Below are 19186 nucleotides of genomic sequence, written 5' to 3' on the forward strand. Positions count from 1 at the left end.
CAGACTCAATATGGGGTGGTTTGCCAGTGCCTTCCCCAGTCATTACCGTTTACCCCCCAGCAAGCTGGGTACTCATTTTACAGACCACAGAAGGATGGAAGGCTGAGTCAGTCTTGAGCCGGCTGCTGGGATCGAACTCCCAGCCTCATGGGCAAAGCTTTCAGACTGCATATCTGCTGCCTTACCACTCTGCACCACAAGAGGCCCTCTAGGGTGGACTAGAGTCCTTCAAATCTTCTCAGTCTTGTTGCCTAGTTTCTAGGAACAGGTACTCATGCTGAGATCACAATGAAAGAGCTGTTCTTATGCCCAGTGTCCTGGCTGCCTCCATAAACCCATAAATATAACAGTGTTCATGAAAGATCACCTAGCCACGCAGCCGGAGGCCATCAATTCTTAGAGCCATCAATTCACTTTTGAACACTCCTTAAAGAAAACAGGGCAAACTGGATCTCTTTCATCAAGACTCAGTGCAAAGGGTCTGTTAAGACTGTGGTCTATCACCTGACAGAAAGAAACAGTTATTAGGACTCACCAGGGAACCTTTATCTGCTGTCACTGTTCTGATCTGGGATGTGTGAAGTACTTCCAAAAGGAAGGTATTCTTAATAAAGTCTCTGTTGTTTTCTTTCTTCAAACCTTACTGTCACAAAATTAATGTGAGTTTCAGGTAACTGAGAACTACAGGGTGTTTTAATTAAATGCCACACGTACCCAAAAGGAAGACAAACCTAAATTTAAGACGATTCCCCTTTTAAAAGGTTATATGCAAAGGGTTTGTTTATTAACTGGTATGCAAATGTAATACCCCCCTCCCCTTTATTGATGGCACATTTCATACCAGAGGGAAAGCCAGTCTTCCCTTCAAGTAAACAAGGGTAACCTGCGGATCAGATTAGAAATTACACGGATCATTCTGCACTTGATACTTCATTAGGCTGAGGACAACTGATTCCTGAAGAATATTACACACCATTCTTGTAGCATTTGCTTGCTCAGCTAAGGACAGCACAGTTGTCTATAGGTTTGTATTCCAAAGTCAATACTCTTCTGTACTGTTTGCTCAGGCTTCACCCTCTGTGGGGCAAACAATGCCATTGAGGGCATACCAACAGACATACAAGCCACCCTTGAGTCAAAGCTAATCTGCCTCTTCACAAACACTTTTTTTTTTTAAATTGCGTTTTGAGATACGCTCTGAAACTGAATAGGTTTTGCACCCAGAACTGCACAGCTTGTGGACAGGATGTTCCAGACATTCACTGCATTGCAGAGCAAAATGAGGCGATCAAGCAGTTTAAGGCAATGACAGGCAGCTGCGAACCACAGGAGCAGACAATAAATCATCATGTTTGTTGCTGGCCATAGGAGTGTGTTGATTGGGTACAGCTAATAATATCTTTCGGTTATTCAACTCAGAATAAGAAAACTGATCCTGTAACGCCTAGTGGTCATTGCAGCCACAACCCTGTATTGTAAAAACCTTTGGCTGAAGTTTGTTTATTTTAAAACATTCATAGGGTTAGAATAGGGTACACAGAATCATAGAATTGGAAGGGACCTCATGGGTCATCTAGTACAACCCCCTGTGCTATGCAGGACACTCACGTCCCTATCGCTCATCTACATAATATCCAAAAGGGGACAAAAGTCCTCCATAGACAGCAAAAGCTCTTTTCAAAAGCTCCATTCTGCAGCCCCTAAGGAACTGTAATAGAGGGACCTCAATGGCGTATAATGCAATGGAGTCCACCCTCCAATTCAGTTCTCAAGGGGAAATAATCTCTTTAGTCCGGAGATGAGCTATAATTCCAGGGAATCCCCAGGTCCCACCTGGAGGCTAGCATCTCTAACACTACCCATTCCAAGCTCCTCAGTCCCTTCCATGGAAGTCCCTTCCAACTCTATGGTTTATGATTCTATGGACTGGACCCACTCCCTGTTTTCAGGTCCCATCCTTTCTAGTCATCCCCACCTCAGCCATGGGCAAACTCCCTGCCTTTGATCACAGCTGTAAAGGCCCTTTGTCTTCAGCCTAGTTGACTGAAGCTTGGCTGCACCAGGGCTAAGGCCCCTGAAGTGGGCCTAGTCTGACTGGCTCCTCTTGGGGCTCCCTTTGCCTTGGCTGCTTTTCCCTGCTGTCCTTATAGTTTGTTGCCTCAGGCAAGGCCTGGTCAGGCTGGTTGCAGCTTGTGTGAGCCTGTAACACCAAACATCTCTTCCAAGGAGCTATCAAGACTTCCTTTAAAAATGTCTTGGGAAAAGGGAGATCATGCCAACTGGAGCCTGTTGCTTTTTGCAAGCACATACTGGAGCAGGTCATCCTGACATGCCAACGTTTTGTTTTCTTGGACTGGAAACGAGCCCAAGAAAAGCAATCCAGCCACTCTTTCCATTGGGGAGACAGGCGGGCACGGGAGCAGTCCCCTGCATGCTGTACCCACTGCGCCTCATCATTACATAGTCTTGGTCATCCTCACAACTGCTCTCTGAGGTAAGTCATTAATGATCTCTATAATTCTCCCTCCATCAATGATTGCACAGACCTTTTGACAAGGCGAATGAGGAGGTGTGTGTCTGGAGAATGAGCTATTGGTCCAGCGATGCAAAAGAGAATCCAATACTGGCTGAGATTATCCAGGTGTCTGGGCATTAAATAAATCCAGGGAGAAGCTGGACTGTGAATTGTAGGGGGCTTGAGCAGTGAGGTGGTCTGTCCCCCGAAGGTCAGACACAAACACCCACACTTTGGGGAACGAGAGGTTTTAGGAAACAGATTGAAGTCACCAAAAGGACGTCGTGAATCTTTATGGATTTAGTGTCAGGAGGTCACCCATGCAGATCCAAAAGTGTGTTCTTAAGGCCCTGTGCATGAGGGCTGGAATGTATTTGCCATTGAGGTGTAGTCGCAGTTAGTGTGTTGTACTGATACTAGGGTGTTCTGGGTTCAAATTCTGACTCAGCCATGGAGTTCAGTAGATGACCATGGTCCAGCTTACCTTACCTCAGAGAGTATTGTGGGGAGCAGAATGGAGGGGACTGCTCTCAGCTCTTGGTGAAAATATGAGATAGAATTGTAATGAACAGGTATCCCTGACACAGGAATCTAGCTCTCAAATATTATGATTTTAAGGTCCTGAATGAGTTGCTTAGTACTGAAGCAAATGAATCTGCTGGTTATGCAGGAATTAGACCCATAAAAATGTGATGGGGCAAGCATTTGTGCTTTTGAGGTGGCTGCTAGAAAAACAGGAGGGGAATAAATACCCTAAAAAAAATAAGTTGGGTTCTTTCTAGGGGTTTGTAAGAATTGTGGAACATGGGCAAGAATGACCGTTCCCTGTGGAAAAAGAAACACTTTGATAAACACAGGGCTCCCTATTTTCTAGCAGTTTCCAGACCAGTCTGGAAATACAGGAAAGGCTGCCATGGCAGACTTGGAACATGAAGGTATTTAAAAAAAATTCCCTCATGAGATTACTTCCTTGTTTCTGTGGGAAAGCAATTCCATGAGGAAAAAATAAAAACAAAAACACCCACATTTCTCTTGATTGCACCTGAGACAGTCAGATGTGTGTGTGTGTGTGTGTGTGTGTGTGTGTGAGAGAGAGAGACAGAGACAGAGGCAGAGACAGAGGGGAGAGATGGGGGTCTATCAAACCCTCCTCTATAACAGGTCATGCATGAGGCTGGGGCATGGGGTGATTGCAAAGTGAGTTATAGAAGCCATCTAGAATCCACCATCAAGCCTAAACTTGTGGCAGAGTGGAACGAATGTATTAACATTTTAGGTATTCATGATTGTTAACCTATTTTTTTTGTCTGGCTGATAGTTAAGGTTAGGGTTGCCAGCTCCAGGTGGGGAAATACCTGGAGACTTTGCGGGTGGAGGGCAGGGGCTTCAATGGGGTATAATGCCATAGAATCCACCTTCCAAAGCAGCCATTTTCTCCAGGTGAACTGATCTTTATCACCTTGAGATAAGCTGTAAACCCAGAAGCTCCCCAGCTATCGCCGGCAGGTTGGCCTCCCTAGTTAAGTTGTATCCGGCGCTTGTTTTGGGCCCAGCACTGGACTGCCCTCCCGGTCTTGATCAAAACTAGGAGGCTCCGTGTCCGGACCTACCGAAACCAATTGTCACTGTTCTGAGTACTGCTAAAGTGCCAGCAATTTTAATTAGAACTGCCAGGCCTATATGTGGCTGCCCAAAGGTACTTGAAGTAGAAAAGAAGCCATTAAATCGACAGGATTTTGATGGGAGGTAACTGGAATCATTCTGGCTCTCTCATAATTCAAAAGGGAGGAAGGATTTATTCAATGCCCTGTTGTGCAGAGAGAGAGAGAGAGAGAGAGAGAGAGCTCTTATCTTGCACCAGAACTTGAAAAGCTTCTGCTGCTTTGACAGCTTGTCTCTGACTCGAGGCACCGAAACTCTCCAGGAATGGCAATGAGTAGCTTTCACATGCAGGGAGAGCACCCAGGGAAATATCCCCATTCGCTGGTTGGCAAGCAGAACAAGCCCTCCTGGGGTCGCGTTCATGCTATACTGTGGTTTTTTTTTTTAAATGTCTAAACAATGTTTGCCTTGCTCTTCCCTCACAAAAGGAATCTCAAAAAGCAGGATAGGATGCTTAATATCAAACCCAGAATGGAATCAGCACTAAAAATGCTACAGTCCTCAACTACATCTGCAGTTAAGAGGATCCTTGGCTTGCAATCAACATGCAGAGCAAACCAAAGCTGCTGCATAAAGAAATACTTGTTGTCTTCCTAGAAAACCGAGAGCTTTACATTCCCTACTTTCTGGGAAGCTAATAATTTCTTGATCAAACTTGCCTACTCCTGTGGATTACTGGTGCCAATTGGACTAATCAAAAATATAATTTTAACTTCCTTTGGCTCCCCTACTTCCTTCCTGGAGGATCATTGTCCATGGGGTTGCGATGGGTCGGACATGACTTTGCACCTAAGAACAACTTTCTTCAGCCCATTTGGGAATTGTTGTACATGCAAAATGTACCCTGTCAGTTTCGGTTTAGGGTGTGTAGTCCGAAGGATGAGCTAGCCCTCAGGTTTAATTCAGACTGTGGGTTGGGATGGCACAAAACTAGTCATTTTGCCATCTCTGACATGCTTCCTAAAAATCAGGCAACCCCAGGGTTCTGGCAGAAGAGAGGAAAACATGAGGATATCTTCACCGAGTGGGGGAGTCAGGCATGATTAGTGTATTCAATGGTGGCATGAATTTTATGCTTCGGATATAATCTAACAGATGCTTATGCTGGGCAAACCACACTGAAAAAAATGAGATGGTAGGAAGATCACCTTTGGAGAGGGGCTTGGTTCAGGGGCGGGACACGTGCTTTGCATGCAGCGGGTCCCAGGCTCAATATAGAGCTAGAGGTGACTTGGCAAAAGGCAGCTTCATATGTTCATGCTGTTGCCTGCTTCCCCCCATTCATTTAATGATCACTTGCTTGCCAAGATGTTCCTGGTAGGCTGTGACTCTTCTTGAGCACATTTAATCACTTCGGTCAGCTGAAAGACCAGGTGCCAAATGCTGATGAAAAGGGAGAGACTTTCAATGTCCATGCGAGCCCCAAAACATTGGGCTTTCTTCTCGTTCAGGTCTTTCGTTCCATTGGCAGCTACTTTTAGCCTTTGGCACAGAAATCCTTTTGGGCAGAGGGCCACATTTGACATAAACAACCGCATAGCGGAATGGACACCCACGGGAGTGCTGCCTTCTCTCATGTGAGCCCTTCGGAGCACCAAGGTCATCGGGGAGGGAGGCTCTGCTCCAAGTGAATTTGAGTCGAACAACACATTTTGTTGTACTACTTCACACCAACATGGCTATCCACTTGAATCTACTCCAAGTGCTCTAACCTTCAGAGGTACAAAGAGCAGGATTTTGTCAGCTGTGCTAATGGCTTGCTGATTTTTTTGACGTGGAATGTGCCAGTTCAAAAGAGTAAAGTGAAAGCCAAGCTACCCCTTAAAGGAGATTCAAGAGGGTAGCCCTGTTGGTCTGAAGTAGCACAACAAAATTCGAGTCCAGTGGCAACTTTGCGACCAACAACGTTTCATTCAGGGTGTGAACTTTCGTGTGCAGTTACACTTCTTTGTCTGAGGAGGTGTGTATGCAAACGGAAGCTTGCGCCTTGAATAAATCTTTGTTGGTCTTAAAGGTGCTATGGGACTCAAATTTTGTTGCACCTCTTAAGGGAAAAATGTTTTTTTCTTCAGCACAGATAGGGGCGATTTGTGTGGTAGTTCACAAACAAGCCCCTTGCCTTTGCTTTGCATCTTGTTTCTGTTGGAATATGCAAGCTCTGCAGTGTGAATGATTCAACAGAATATGAAGAATATCCTGCTGGGAGCATTGACAGAGGTACGTATTTAGCATATTTAAATCAGGAACTTCCTGGTGTTTTTCAAATAGCCTCCTCCTGTGTCCTGATTGTCATTTGGAGACTTCCTGCTCTTCTTCTATTTATTTATTTACTACATTTATAGCTCGCCTTTCTCCCCAAAGTTGCTTACATCCATTTTATCTTCACAGCAACCCTTTGTGGTTCGTCTGAGAGAGTGCACCTGGACCAACTCGGATGGCAGAGTCAGGATTTGAATTTGGGTCTCCCAAATCCCACTCTGACACTCAAATTAGTTGCCATCTCAACCCAAACCAGACAAAACTGTACATGGGATGGTGGGATGAGAGGCGTTTGGAAAAACAAATTGTATTCTCTGTTTGGAAGTTGCCGCTGTTTTGTCTTCATAGGCCTGGCACTGCAGAAAGCCCTTGTTCATCTGTCTTCAGTGACATCTGATGGGAAGAGGTCTTGAGAAGGGAATTGGCCAGCACTCCTTTGTCAATTAAATGTGAACAACAACACAAAGAAGGGAACAGGAGTGCCTGGGACTTGTCCGTAATGGTGTCTGGCATGTTCTTCATACTAGAAGGAAGGTATTCTAATATTAGTTTCTTTAAACAGGAAAAGAGCACCGACATGAAGTCTTTTCCATTCTCTTGTCTAAGATTTAACCTAAGAGATTTCAACACATTAAGTCTTTGGGAGGGGGGGCAGGCTACAGTTTGGGCAAGAGGGAAATTTCATATCCATTTGGTTAGAATGGACTCATTCTTTGTGTGGGATTCATGAAGTAACTACAGTATTTCTTTTTCCCTGTCTAGGCCTGTTTTTGTTATCATCTGGGATTGGGGAAATTGAGGCTGCGGCTAACATGGGAGTCCAACTGCATCACATCCGGAATAAATTGATGACTGCATCACGCTTGGCTCCAGCTAGATTCTCCATGCGGATAAATGTGCCAAAAAGTATTTCAGGCCCAACAGATGTCACTTGGATTTAGAAGCTTGTCGGAGGTGGTGTATGGTGGGGAGGACCATGAACCCTGCCCTGAACTCTTTGGAAAAGGGATGGGATAGAAAAGTGGTGGACAGAAAACATTAGAGGACTGTCAGAGCATGCCATTGTTTTTGGATTCAGGGATCTTTCTGACAGGTTCCAAGGTCTAATTCACACTAGAGTTGCCAACCTCCAGTTGGTGGCTGGAGAACTCCCATTATTATAACTGCTTTCCAGGTGACAAAGATCAGTTCACCTGAGGAATGCTGACTAGGAGATGAACTTTATGGGATTATACCCAACTGAAGTCTCTCCCCTCCTCAAACCCTGCCCTCCTCAGATTCCCCTCCCCCCAAACCTTCAGCTGGAAATCTTAACTGTACACAGCATTGGGACACATTGTCCAGACATCCCCTGAACTTTGTTGGGCCTTGGCCATATACACTTATAGGCATACAAAAACAGTACAATGTAGTTAGAACTTGCTTCTGCATTTGGTTGAAACAACAGAGCTAGAGCCATTAAAAGTTGCCACCCTTTTCTTCTCAATAATAAACTTACAAATAACTCCCCATCTCTGGAAGAGAAACCAAGCCTTCTTTTCCAGACTCCAAGGCCAAGAGAGGTGTTGGGTTGCAGTAAGCTGGGACTACATTACGCAGTTGCTACAAGAGCTTAAAGCACACTTTCCTTTGAGTTATTGGTGCCAAACAACTTCAAACACATGCTGGAATGAAGCCACTTGTATTTTGAGAATTTGCACACACACAAGACCCCCCCCCCTGAGCTTAGTCCCATCAAAAATGTCACTTTACCTTTGTGTTTGCTTTAAAGAGATTTCAGTAAGCTGACCCCCCTCCCCCCAAATCCTGTAAATATGCATGCCTGTTTGGTGCCATAGTCATTCCACAAAGTGACAGAATGACTTTACAATGCTGCTTAGCCAGTGAGATATTGCTGAAGGCAAGTAAAGGCTACTGAGAGCAAGGGCAAGCAATGGCAACATAAATGAACAGGAAGACATGTTCAAATGGAGCGTGTTGAAGAACTCTCAAAACAAGGAGCATGTGGAGGGAGGGTACTTGAGAAGAACTGTCGGAAGATAAGTCCTAACAACCATCCCTCATCAATCAAGAACCCATAGTAGATTAATCTCATAGAACATAATATCAGTGCAGGAAAACCTTGCACAACACTACTCCCACTGTTTCATCATAATGATCTTTTATGTGTTTTATGTGTTTATATGCTTATGTAGAGGCTTACAGAGCCTTACAGAGGCTTACAGAGCCTCTTGTGGCGCAGAGTGGTAAGGTAGCCGTCTGAAAGCTTTGCCCATGAGGCTGGGAGTTCAATCCCAGCAGCCGGCTCAAGGTTGACTCAGCCTTCCATCCTTCCGAGGTCGGTAAAATGAGTACCCAGCTTGCTGGGGGGTAAACGGTAATGACTGGGGAAGGCACTGGCAAACCACCCCGTATTGAGTCTGCCATGAAAACACTAGAGGGTGTCACCCCAAGGGTCAGACATGACCCGGTGCTTGCACAGGGGATACCTTTACCTTTACCTTTATGCTTATGTATATCCCACCTTTTCCCATAGTGCAAAGTGGCTTACAATCCATAATTTTAAATGTCAGATACCAACACCTCCCCCCACTTCTGCGTCCTCTGATGACCAGAGCAGCCTTAAGCCCATGAAGGTTTCCATTGATGGAGTTTCCTTCACCTCCTTGGAGAGCAACTGTTAAGTAACCACAGCCAGGCCCCTGCTGATGGCAGGGAGACCACCTGTGCCCAGATTGGGGAAGGGGTGTCAGGCATGTCTGTTTTTCAAGTCCCCAAGAAAGTAGATGCCCCTCTGTGGTCTCTGATTCTACAGCTCCCATGCTGGAGAGTTCCAGGGAGCCTTTCCAGGTTGCCCTTCCATATTGATGCTTCCTTCTGGGAGCATTGTGGTGGCATTTTCCTCCAGCATTGTAGCCCCTCCCAAAGCCTTGTTCTTCAGCTGTGCAGGCACTTTGGAGATATCTGGTGTGGATGAGGAGGTGACTAGCAAGGGGTGTGGCACAGCTGTGGGCATTTTGGCCACCTCTCACCAATGTCGGGGGGCTTTGAATAACAAAGGTCACTGAGGTATAGGAGGTGTACAACCAATGGAGAAGGATGCAGCAACTGTTCCAGGAGGAAGCCTCAGCATGGAGGAATGGGTTGTTCCAGCCAGTTGGTCTAATGAAGGGCAGTCCACAGATGGTTACTGGCCCCCTGGAAAGCTCATAGGGTTGTTGTGAAGATAACAGGGGGAGGGCAAGATATGTCTGCCACTCAGAGCAATTTGGAAGAAAGGTGGGATAAAAGTGAGTAAGTGAAGGAATGAGTGAGTGAATGAATGTATGCTCAGGATGTATATGCAGGAATTGGGCAGAGAGGTGAGGGACACAATATCGCCATTAGCTACCTGCCTGTTTCTGTTTGGTGAACCTTCTGCTAGGATGACGTGTTTATGACTGATATGATATCCTTCTGTTACAGTTTTCCTGTGTTGAAATTTTCAAAATGGGAATTTGATATTGCAATAACTTTCTTTGGGCTTTCGTTCTGTGATAGAATTCTAGGGGATTGGGTAGTAAGCTTGATTAGTTCCCCCTTTTTTATTGCTTGAGGAAGATATTATTTAAGATGCGGAAGATTCACATGCTCCATTTCTAGCAAGGAAGATTGCCCCCAATAAAACTCACAGGCTGGAGGTGAAGGTTTTGCCTGTTTAAAAGCCAGTGGCCTCCAGAATTGTCTCTAGCTGATGGGATGCAGCATGACAGAAATGGGGGAGAAAAGGCTGAGGGGGATTTTGGAACAAGGTCACAGAACACAAAAGCAAACAAGCCATGCACCCCCAACCCTCTCTTGCTAGGATTTCCCTTCCATTCTGTCCCCTGACTTATACCTAAACAAGAAGACCCTGCACCTTTCAGGACGGAGGAAGACACAGTGACCTTCAGTCTCTGATTTTCTTTCTCCAGCAGCACATTGCCCTGCTAAAGTTGCCAGCTGGCCAGGAGGAAAATGTCCTGTCCCTTTAACAGGGAGGTAAATAACTTCACATGGTAAATAGCATCTAATTGAGCCTCTCTTATTTCAGGACAGGATATTGTTCTCTTGGCCATTTGGCAATTCCATACTCTGCATCTCTGCTCTACGGGCTTCCTCGGGAGGTGGTGGGTTCTCAATCTTTGGAAATTTTTAAACAGAGTCTGGATACCCACCTGATGAAGAGGTTGATTCTCTGAAGGCTCAAGGGGGTGGCAGGTTAGAGTGGATGAGCGATAGGGTTGTGAGCGTCCTGCAAAGTGCAGGGGGTTGGACTAGATCAGAGGTAGTCAACCTGTGGTCCTCCAGATGTGCATGGACTGCAATTCCCATGAGCCCCTGCCAGTGTTTGCTGGAGGACTACAGGTTGACTACCCCTGGACTAGATGACCCAGGACTTTCAACTCTGTAAATCTATTATTCTATCCATTCAAGTTTCTGTGCCGGAAGGCTGTGAATTGGTTTCCTCCCATTCTTATAGTTAAGTATCAAAACCTTGTAGTGTTTAGCCTTATGAGAATAGGAAGCCGTTGATTGCTGAAATAAGCTTTGGCCTCCTGCTTGGCCTGCTCTTATCAATTGCAGTGGGATTTACTGGTTTCCATAAACTTTACTGTCACTGAAGTGTGACTAGGACTGCAGCCGTAAAGTGTCTCCCTTATTCAAACGTTTGTTGTTGTTGCTGCCATCAAGCTGCATCCAATGTATGGTGAGCTCTCATGAGGTTTTCAAGGCAAGAGGCAATCCAAGGTGGTTTGACATTGCCTATCTCTGTGTAACAGGACTAGTATTCTTTGGCATTTCCCATCCAAATACCAACCAGGGCTGGGACTAGAGATGTCAGTCCTCTGGGGACCCCTTGGTTTTACAGCTCATCTGTAGGCAGCAGAGATCAGTCCCTTGGAAAAAAATAGTTGCTTTGGAGGATATTCTCCATCGCATTATACCCTGCCCCAAATCCTGCCTACACCTGGCTCCACCGCCAAAGTCTCCAAGTATTTCCCTACTTTGCTTCTGAGATCTAATGAGATTGGGCCAGCCTGGGCCACCCAGATCAAGGATCCAGACTTACTCATAAATCCCACCTTCTTAAATGAGGCTTATAAACAAGTGCAAGCTCTGGGGAGGTATACCTCAACAGGTCCTTCAAATCATATAGCATCCCAAGCAAGCCTTTAGAGACTAATCACTGTGGTTCTTTAAGTCAGGGATCGTCAACGTGTGGTCCTCCAGATGTTCATGGACTACAATTGTAGTCCATGAACATCTGGAGGACCACACGTTGACTACCCCTGCCTTAAGTCATCCAGAAGAGGCCACCAATTTCGCAAAGAGCTGGTTAGTACATGTCACATCACAGGGCTGCACAACACTTGGCAACTCCCACCGGAACTCATGAGCAGACTGCCATGAAGGCATCCTATCTGAAGGTGAGGCAAGGTGATAATGGAGGGCTCTCTCTGTGCCTTTTGACATCTGATGGTTCCTCCAGAAATATGCGGTTTATTATGACTATCCTGTCATACCCTTTCAGCCCCTTCAAGGCCTGCAAAGAAAAAGGCAATCTAAAACTGGAATTCAGGACACGACCCCAGTTGCAGTTTGCTCCCATTCCTTCTTCCTCCCATTTTGGCTGGAGGATGAGGTTAATTCTTAGTGGAACCCACAAGCCACTTGGGTCATCCCAGCTTCCTTGCACTGCATATTTATGAATCCAAAGAGTAATCTGTTCATTGATGTGGTGATTAAGGCCACTGGTCTGATAACGAAGATAAGTCAGAGATTTGCTCTCTGACTCTCTGGGCAGAAGTCTCAGGCTAATAACTGGCTGGATTTTGGAAAGCCCAATGCCATAATTATGCTCGGTGATGCACTCATGAATAAAGCAACAGGCCGGCTGTATTGCATGCCAATAGGACACTCTTTGAAACAGCACAGCTTGCTGGTTTTGACTGCTTGTTGTTGACTTGAAACTGATGTTTCCTTTGGCTCCTTCTTTCTTTCCCCAAGAGAACATGTTTATGATCAAGACAAAGAAAGCCATCCTGCAATTAATTCATAAGAAGCAAAAATTAATTGAGCCTTAAAAAGTTTAAAAAAACAAAAAAAACAGCCTGGGCTTCCATAACAGAAGAGGCTCCTGCTGTGTTTAACCACATCAGAGGTAGACATGTTGAAGAGGGAGCCAACTTGTTTACTGCAGCTTTAGAGACAAGGACTAGGAGCAATGAATACAAATTATGGGAAAAGCGGTTCCACTTAAATATTAGGAAGCCTTTTATGACAGTGAGGGGGCTTTATAGAATGGGCCACCCTAGAAGGTGGTGGAGTCTCTTTCATTGGAAGTTTTAAAGAGGAGATTGGATGAGCACCTGGCAAGAGTGTGTTTTTTTTAAGTCCCCGAGAAGGTGGGGGGCTGGACTGGATGGTCCTCGGTGGTCTTGTCCAGCTCTGTGTGATTTGAGGTGAGGTCCTTAAGACCTACTCCCCCCGACCCCCAGCATCATTCTTCATTTCTCAAAGGAGCTCCTCGTTTCTAGCTATTTCAACAACACCCGTAGTGGTGTTGATGTTGTCTCTCTGATATATATTGCTACTATGTTTTTAAAGAGCTAGGATCCATTTTTCAGTAATGTAGTCAGAAACCTTAAATCTTTAACATACAATAGAATAATCCTGAGTAGAATCCCAACAGACTGTGTTTAAAACAATAATTTAGTACTGTCAAAGTACAAAGAAACAGAATTATAATCAGGGATAAAAAGGAGGAAAACAGTTCTAGCTTTTAATACGTGCCCTACCTGATATAGTAGATGGCAGTGGCAGAAATCCTGTTGCAAAAGACTACACTTTGAGCCCTACATCATAGTCTCTTTCTTTCTATACTCCCCTTCTCTGTAGGCTAAATAGAAGATGGACCACGGATTCTGTTAACTCCAGACAGGAGATTGTTGAAAAGAGATAGCTCTTTTTAAAGGAAATTCTTCTTTAGGAAGGATTTTCTGCTTAGAATGTAAGTCAGAACGAATGCAGGCTGGTCACTAGGTTGCTAACTTTGTCTTGGGAAATTTCTGGAAATTTCCAAAGGTGCTATTCTGAGAACATCATGTAGAAAAAATCACATTCTGTGCACAAATCTTATTCAGACATTTCCCTCTTCAACCTACCATGCAGCATCTCTCATTTGGGCAGATTCTGGTTTTACTCTCTTCCACTTGTGCCCGCTTGTACTCTCTTTCGCTTGTAATCACCTGGAGGTTGGCAACCCTATTAGCAAACTACAGCCTATGTGAACTTTTTGCTCCCTTCCTCCAAAGCCCAATGCATAGGTTCACAATGCTCCTGACTTAATCATAATTCACCATCATTTTACCCCATGTCCAGAGGGTTTCCAGAGGAAAAACTAACCCATTGTATTTTGCTGATTTCTTTCTTTTACATAACTTGCCAGTTTCCCGAGGAGGGGGAAGTAAGCAAAAACAGCTACCCAAATGTTCTTGGCTTACAACATATTTGAGTTTTTTCTTTGGATTGTATGAACCATTTGCACAATGAAGATTTGCATTATGGGATTGCATTATGTAATCATCGGATTCTAATGAAAAAGGAAAGCAGCAAGGCATTATGTGGGCACCAAATCCCACAAAAATGAAATAAACAGGATAAGAGTGGTAGATGAGATTAGCAATTTACAAATCTTGTATCCATGCATACCGGTATCATGCACAAACAACAAAGAATGGATCACAAAATCTTAATGGTTGTCAAGATGTACAGCTCCAGATACAGATGCATGGGAGATCAGGGCTAGAGAGATGAGGAAGAGGGCTGGGTGGTTCTGAACCAGGAGGGAGGAGGGCTGGCTCCAGTTGTGGAGTGGCCTGCTAGCAAGAAGGGTAATCTCCCCCAATGAAACACTGTCAAAGTGAGGTGAGATTCAACCACTAATGGCTGAAGAAGAGCAATAACCCAGAGCAGTAGGAAACAGCAAAGAACATAGCTATAGTGATAACAGGAAAATTACTGACCAGAAAAAAAGACTGCAGGATTGTAGACACCAGTTTTGATTCAACTAGAACTACCATGGAATATCTACATATTCAAACAAGGCAGCTGAAGTTTTCCATGAGACTATGTGTGGTGCCGTACCTGTGTTTCCTAAGGCACAGGAATCAGTTTGTGAAATCTAACATTAAGGATTTAACCTTTAATAATTTGTGTTAATTTGCTTCATAGATGCTAAAGGGAGAAAAGCAGTGGACAAGGCCCATGTTAAATTACTATTGTTCTCACCCAATTTAGAGCTTCCCAGAACTATAGTAAAAGATCTCCCTTGCACCTTTTGCATCTAGGGTTTGCATCTAGAGAGCCAGTTTGGTGTAGTGGTTAGGAGTGTGGACTTCTAATCTGTCATGCCAGGTTCGATTCTGCACTCCCCCACATGCAGCCAGCTGGGTGACCTTGGGCTCTCCACAGCACTGACAAAGCTGTTCTGACTGAGCAGAAATATCAGGGCTCTCTCAGCCTCACCCACCCCACAGGGTGTCTGTTTTGGGGAGAGGAATGGGAAGGTGACTGTAAGCTGCTTTGAGCATCCTTCAGGTAGGGAAAAGCAGCATATAAGAACCAACTCTTCTTCTTCAATCTGCAGAAAAATACCGTGCCCGATAAATAGAGGCTTGGAATGTTATTTATCAGGTATGTTATTTATGGAATGTTATTTATCAGGTAATATTTCTTGCTTCCATGCCACGAAAAGCTGCCTCTGCCCATTTCCACACGTTAAGTTAAAACCACCAAAATGAACAGAAGAGCAGTCTATTCATTTCCATAGGCAGGCTAAAGTACCTGGCTTTCTACAGTTGGTAGTGTCACCTGAAGGAACCCCTGAAATTAGTTGAGCAGGAGAGATTCTGGTTCACATGTCAGCTTCTGAGGATATTTCATTTAATTTTTTTAAAATCAAAATTTACTTTTTGATTCAGTTTGAAGTGAAATGATGTGGCAACATAAAAATAATTCTAAAAATATTCAGAATTTTATTAACATTCTTTGGGCTTCCCTCGAACTACTAGTGGTGTGTCCCTTCAGTGGACCCTTCAGGTTTGCTTTTCACCTCACCTCACTTTGGATGCCACTGGAAAAGCCTGGAAATCCTTCAGTTGCCAGGCCAGGCTAGAATGTGCCCGTCCCCTTAAATAAATACATGAATGAACTGGGGATTGACATTGAAAGCCAAGAAAAGTACACGACCGGGTCCTGAAAATCCGTTTAGTTATACTTCAGAAACAAATTGTCATCATCACTGTCATCTCATTGCAAAGCAGTTTGCTAACACTTCACAGAAGATATCATAAAAATATTAAATATAGAACACCCATGTAATCTGAACTCCATTAAAATTCTCTAGCTGTGCCATCCTGACCAGAGATATACCTTTCTAAATTCACTGAAGTCGGCAGGCTTAAAAGGATATAACTCTGTTTAGGATAGAACTGTAACTCAGAGCTGTAATTCCAAGTGACACCGTCTCTCTTCTGCATAATACAATTTGACAAATGCCGATTACAGTCCCTGGCTATTCAAGAAAAAAGCTGTTTTTTATTCTTTGTATATAGGAATGAACAGAAAGGAACAGAATAGAAAAAGAATAAACATACTTGCATGGTTGAATACACGTTTTCCCCGGTACCCCCAATCCCTTCCCCTCCAAGATCCATCTTCACTCCCAAGCTGTTTTTTACATTAGAGAATTAAGTATCTTTTTCTTTAAAGAAATGAGTAATAGCCACTTATTCTGAAGATTTATCTTCAAATATTGATGCTTGAAATCTCATGGTTTGTATTGTAAAATGCCACTGATTAGGTTCTCCACAGCACTCATTTTTCAAGAGCAGAGATAAGACACACTTGACAGTCCTTCTGGCTGACATTTAAGAGAAGACCGTGCATCATGTAAAACAACGTTCATCTTAGGGTAATAGCTTTTCTCAGCCGTACTCTAAAATGATTGTTGTCGTTCTATAATTTACACAGCGTCATTGCTTGCATTAACAATTTAAGGTGTAGAGTTATACAGCCTAAACAGGAAGCGGGACTGCAAATGCTGTACGATAAGCTGACAGAAGGGAGGTTTAATGTAATGATTTGTGCTGCTTTATAATGACGTCTGTTTTCTTAAAGAGGGAAATGTGATGCACAATTGGGACCTGCGTTTGTGATGGGCAGCGATGATTCACTGCTGTGTGGCGGCCAAGTTTTGACTGAGGAACATAAGGCGCCTTTTTCCTTCTGGTTAATGCCGACACCACGAACAACAATATTTTAGAGATCAGTTTTGCAGAAATAACACATCAGCTTTTGTGGGGGACCGTGGGGAGCAAAGAGATGGAAAGATGGAACCCGTTCATAAAAAACATCTCCACGTCCCTGGTTAAGATCCACCGTCAAAATGAGCAGGCAAAATATAGCAGGGATGTGTATGAAAATTGACTTTGGGTTTATGTTTGGGGCATAACAGTGGAGGTTGCCAAACAGTGCTGGAACAACTGGGATGCCTTCACTTGACCATGGAAGACTGCCAGGTGACTTTGGGCCCATTGCAGAGTTGGGGTTCAAACCAGGGTATCCCACAAAAACTTGGAACTGGTCCTGCCTATGGCAGCCATTTTGTGAGTGGCCCCATCACCAGTCCATCATTAAGAACTTCATTTGAGGCCCTGCACTACCTCTGTCCACTATTGGAGGAGAAGGAACAACAAGAAACAGGCCCTTTTAAGATGAAGCATCTTCTTTATGCAACACTCTCCTCTTATCTGTTTACCAGGCATCAAGTCTGGTTGGATTCTGGCACCAAGTGAAGACGACTATTTTTTAAACCCAGCTATTTTGTTAAGTTTGTACCTTTTCCCCAAAATTTCCCCCCAAAGTTTGTTAAAATGATCACTCAGTGATTTCTTTGATGCCATGCAGTGCTATTGCTGTCTTAATTAGTTTTCTAGCTTTAAACGTTTTATAAGATTTTAGTGCTGGCATTGATTTCTTTTTTAGTACTCAGTTGAGATTTCAATTGATTTTTAACTGTTGACAATTGTTTTTTAAAAATTGTTGTTGAGTGATCTTTGTAATATTTTTGCGATCCAAAGAGAAACCGTAATGTAATTTTTGCTTTTGTTTTCATAGTATATATGATGTCTTATTCCTTAGTCTCAAGAGTCTGAGGAGTGTGGAATATAAATTTGCATTCAGCATTTTATTGGGATTCTTTAATATACTGCTGTGTGTCCAATGTTGGTAATCAATATGGTAGTAATTGCCATTGGTTTCAATGGGAAGCACATTCCCTCCTCTTAAATTGGGTAAACATAATCAAATATAATGTCCCTCACCCAAGGGAACCTCTCTCCCAACTTTAAGCCAGATAGAAGAAATCTTTCCTATTCTAGAAACAATGAATGCCAAAACATTTGATCCAGCTCTAATTCTCTTTCCAAGCATATAGTTGGTATTAAATTAAGGTAGAGCACTGATACTCAGTGTGGTGATGGTAAGCACTATGATGTGCATTAATGGGTTTCCTGCTGCCTATTTGCTCCTTCTCTAGTTTGCTGTGGCAGCCATTTCGTGGTGGCATCCACTTAGAATTCCAACTCTACCACTGTCTTAGTAGATGGTTCCAGGGAGAATGTGACATCACTTCCAAATAACTTCTAGGTTGCCTCTCCTATCCTCTATAGTCTTTACCACAGAGACTAGGGGAAATTGCTAGAGCATCACTATGACCGTTTATGCACTGGGAACTTCACTGCCCCAGCTCCCGTGCAGGAGCACAAATCGGGGGCGGATGAGGTGCACGGGGCCAAATGCTCCCCCTTGTGGGTGCAGAAAGAGGTGGGGCAACCTGCCGTGACTAAAACTCCAGCCTGCAGCCCGACATGAAACCTCCAGTGTGTAAACGATCTATGTGGAGATAATTTTTTTCTCCTCAGTTCCTCAGGGGCAGGAAATTGTGTCTGGAAATAGGCAATTCCTTGCCCCAGACAGGTAAATGGGAGGTCTGCACGTATTCCTTAGTCTCAATATTCTAAACATGCTAGGTTCAACAAGACTGGTTAATCCTAGAAGTGGCTGCCCAAACTGGCCTTGGTGGTATGCTGTTCTTTGATTGGTGGGTGCCGGCAGCATGACTGTGGGCTTCAGTGCACTGGCTGTGTTCTCAGCTCCTTGGAATTAGGTACTTTTTGACATTCCTTTTCTCTACTGAGGAGCCTGGGATACTAACTCACTGCCCCAGTAACTAGCACCTAGCGTCTGGGGCTTAGGCCTGAGTCTTAAATGGCTGGCTTTAAAATCCTGCGACAGTAACCAGTCACCACGCAACCTGATACCAGTGAAAATGGTCTTGATGGCAAATGCCTAGTGTCTGCATCCAAATCTTTATCAAATATTGAGCTGCAACATGACCAAAGTGAGAAAGAATTCCTAGCTTTTACGTTTTCCTGTGTGTGTGTGTGTGTGTGTGTGTTTGGGGAGGGGGGGGCATATCAGTATGTTAGAGTTCAAAAATCTTTCTGGGTTGACAGAGATCTCTGAGAGCCATTTTTCCAGTTCTATTATTGTCCGTTTCAAAACACCCCTGGCACATTCTACTTGGACTGCAATGTTATCCCTTTGACATACAATAGTTGATTTCCTGTCCAAGGCAGCCTTGCCAGAGGAAATATGCACACA

At 44.1% G+C, this 19186-nt stretch overlaps 1 protein-coding gene and 1 long non-coding RNA gene across 2 annotated transcripts in view; one reads left to right on the forward strand and one right to left on the reverse strand.

The window, feature by feature from the left end:
• TACR1 (tachykinin receptor 1) overlaps positions 1 to 19186 on the reverse strand; it is a 56738-nt gene that overhangs the window by 8028 nt on the left and 29524 nt on the right. The window lies entirely within an intron of this gene.
• LOC143821576 (uncharacterized) lies at positions 2402 to 17617 on the forward strand. Its single transcript, XR_013225845.1, has 5 exons — positions 2402 to 2494; positions 6785 to 6970; positions 7199 to 7390; positions 15108 to 15154; positions 16640 to 17617. It is a non-coding gene; the product is annotated as an uncharacterized LOC143821576 (long non-coding RNA).

The sequence above is a fragment of the Paroedura picta genome, chromosome 12 (assembly GCF_049243985.1).
Source record: "Paroedura picta isolate Pp20150507F chromosome 12, Ppicta_v3.0, whole genome shotgun sequence".
In the NCBI taxonomy this organism is placed as follows: domain Eukaryota; kingdom Metazoa; phylum Chordata; class Lepidosauria; order Squamata; family Gekkonidae; genus Paroedura; species Paroedura picta.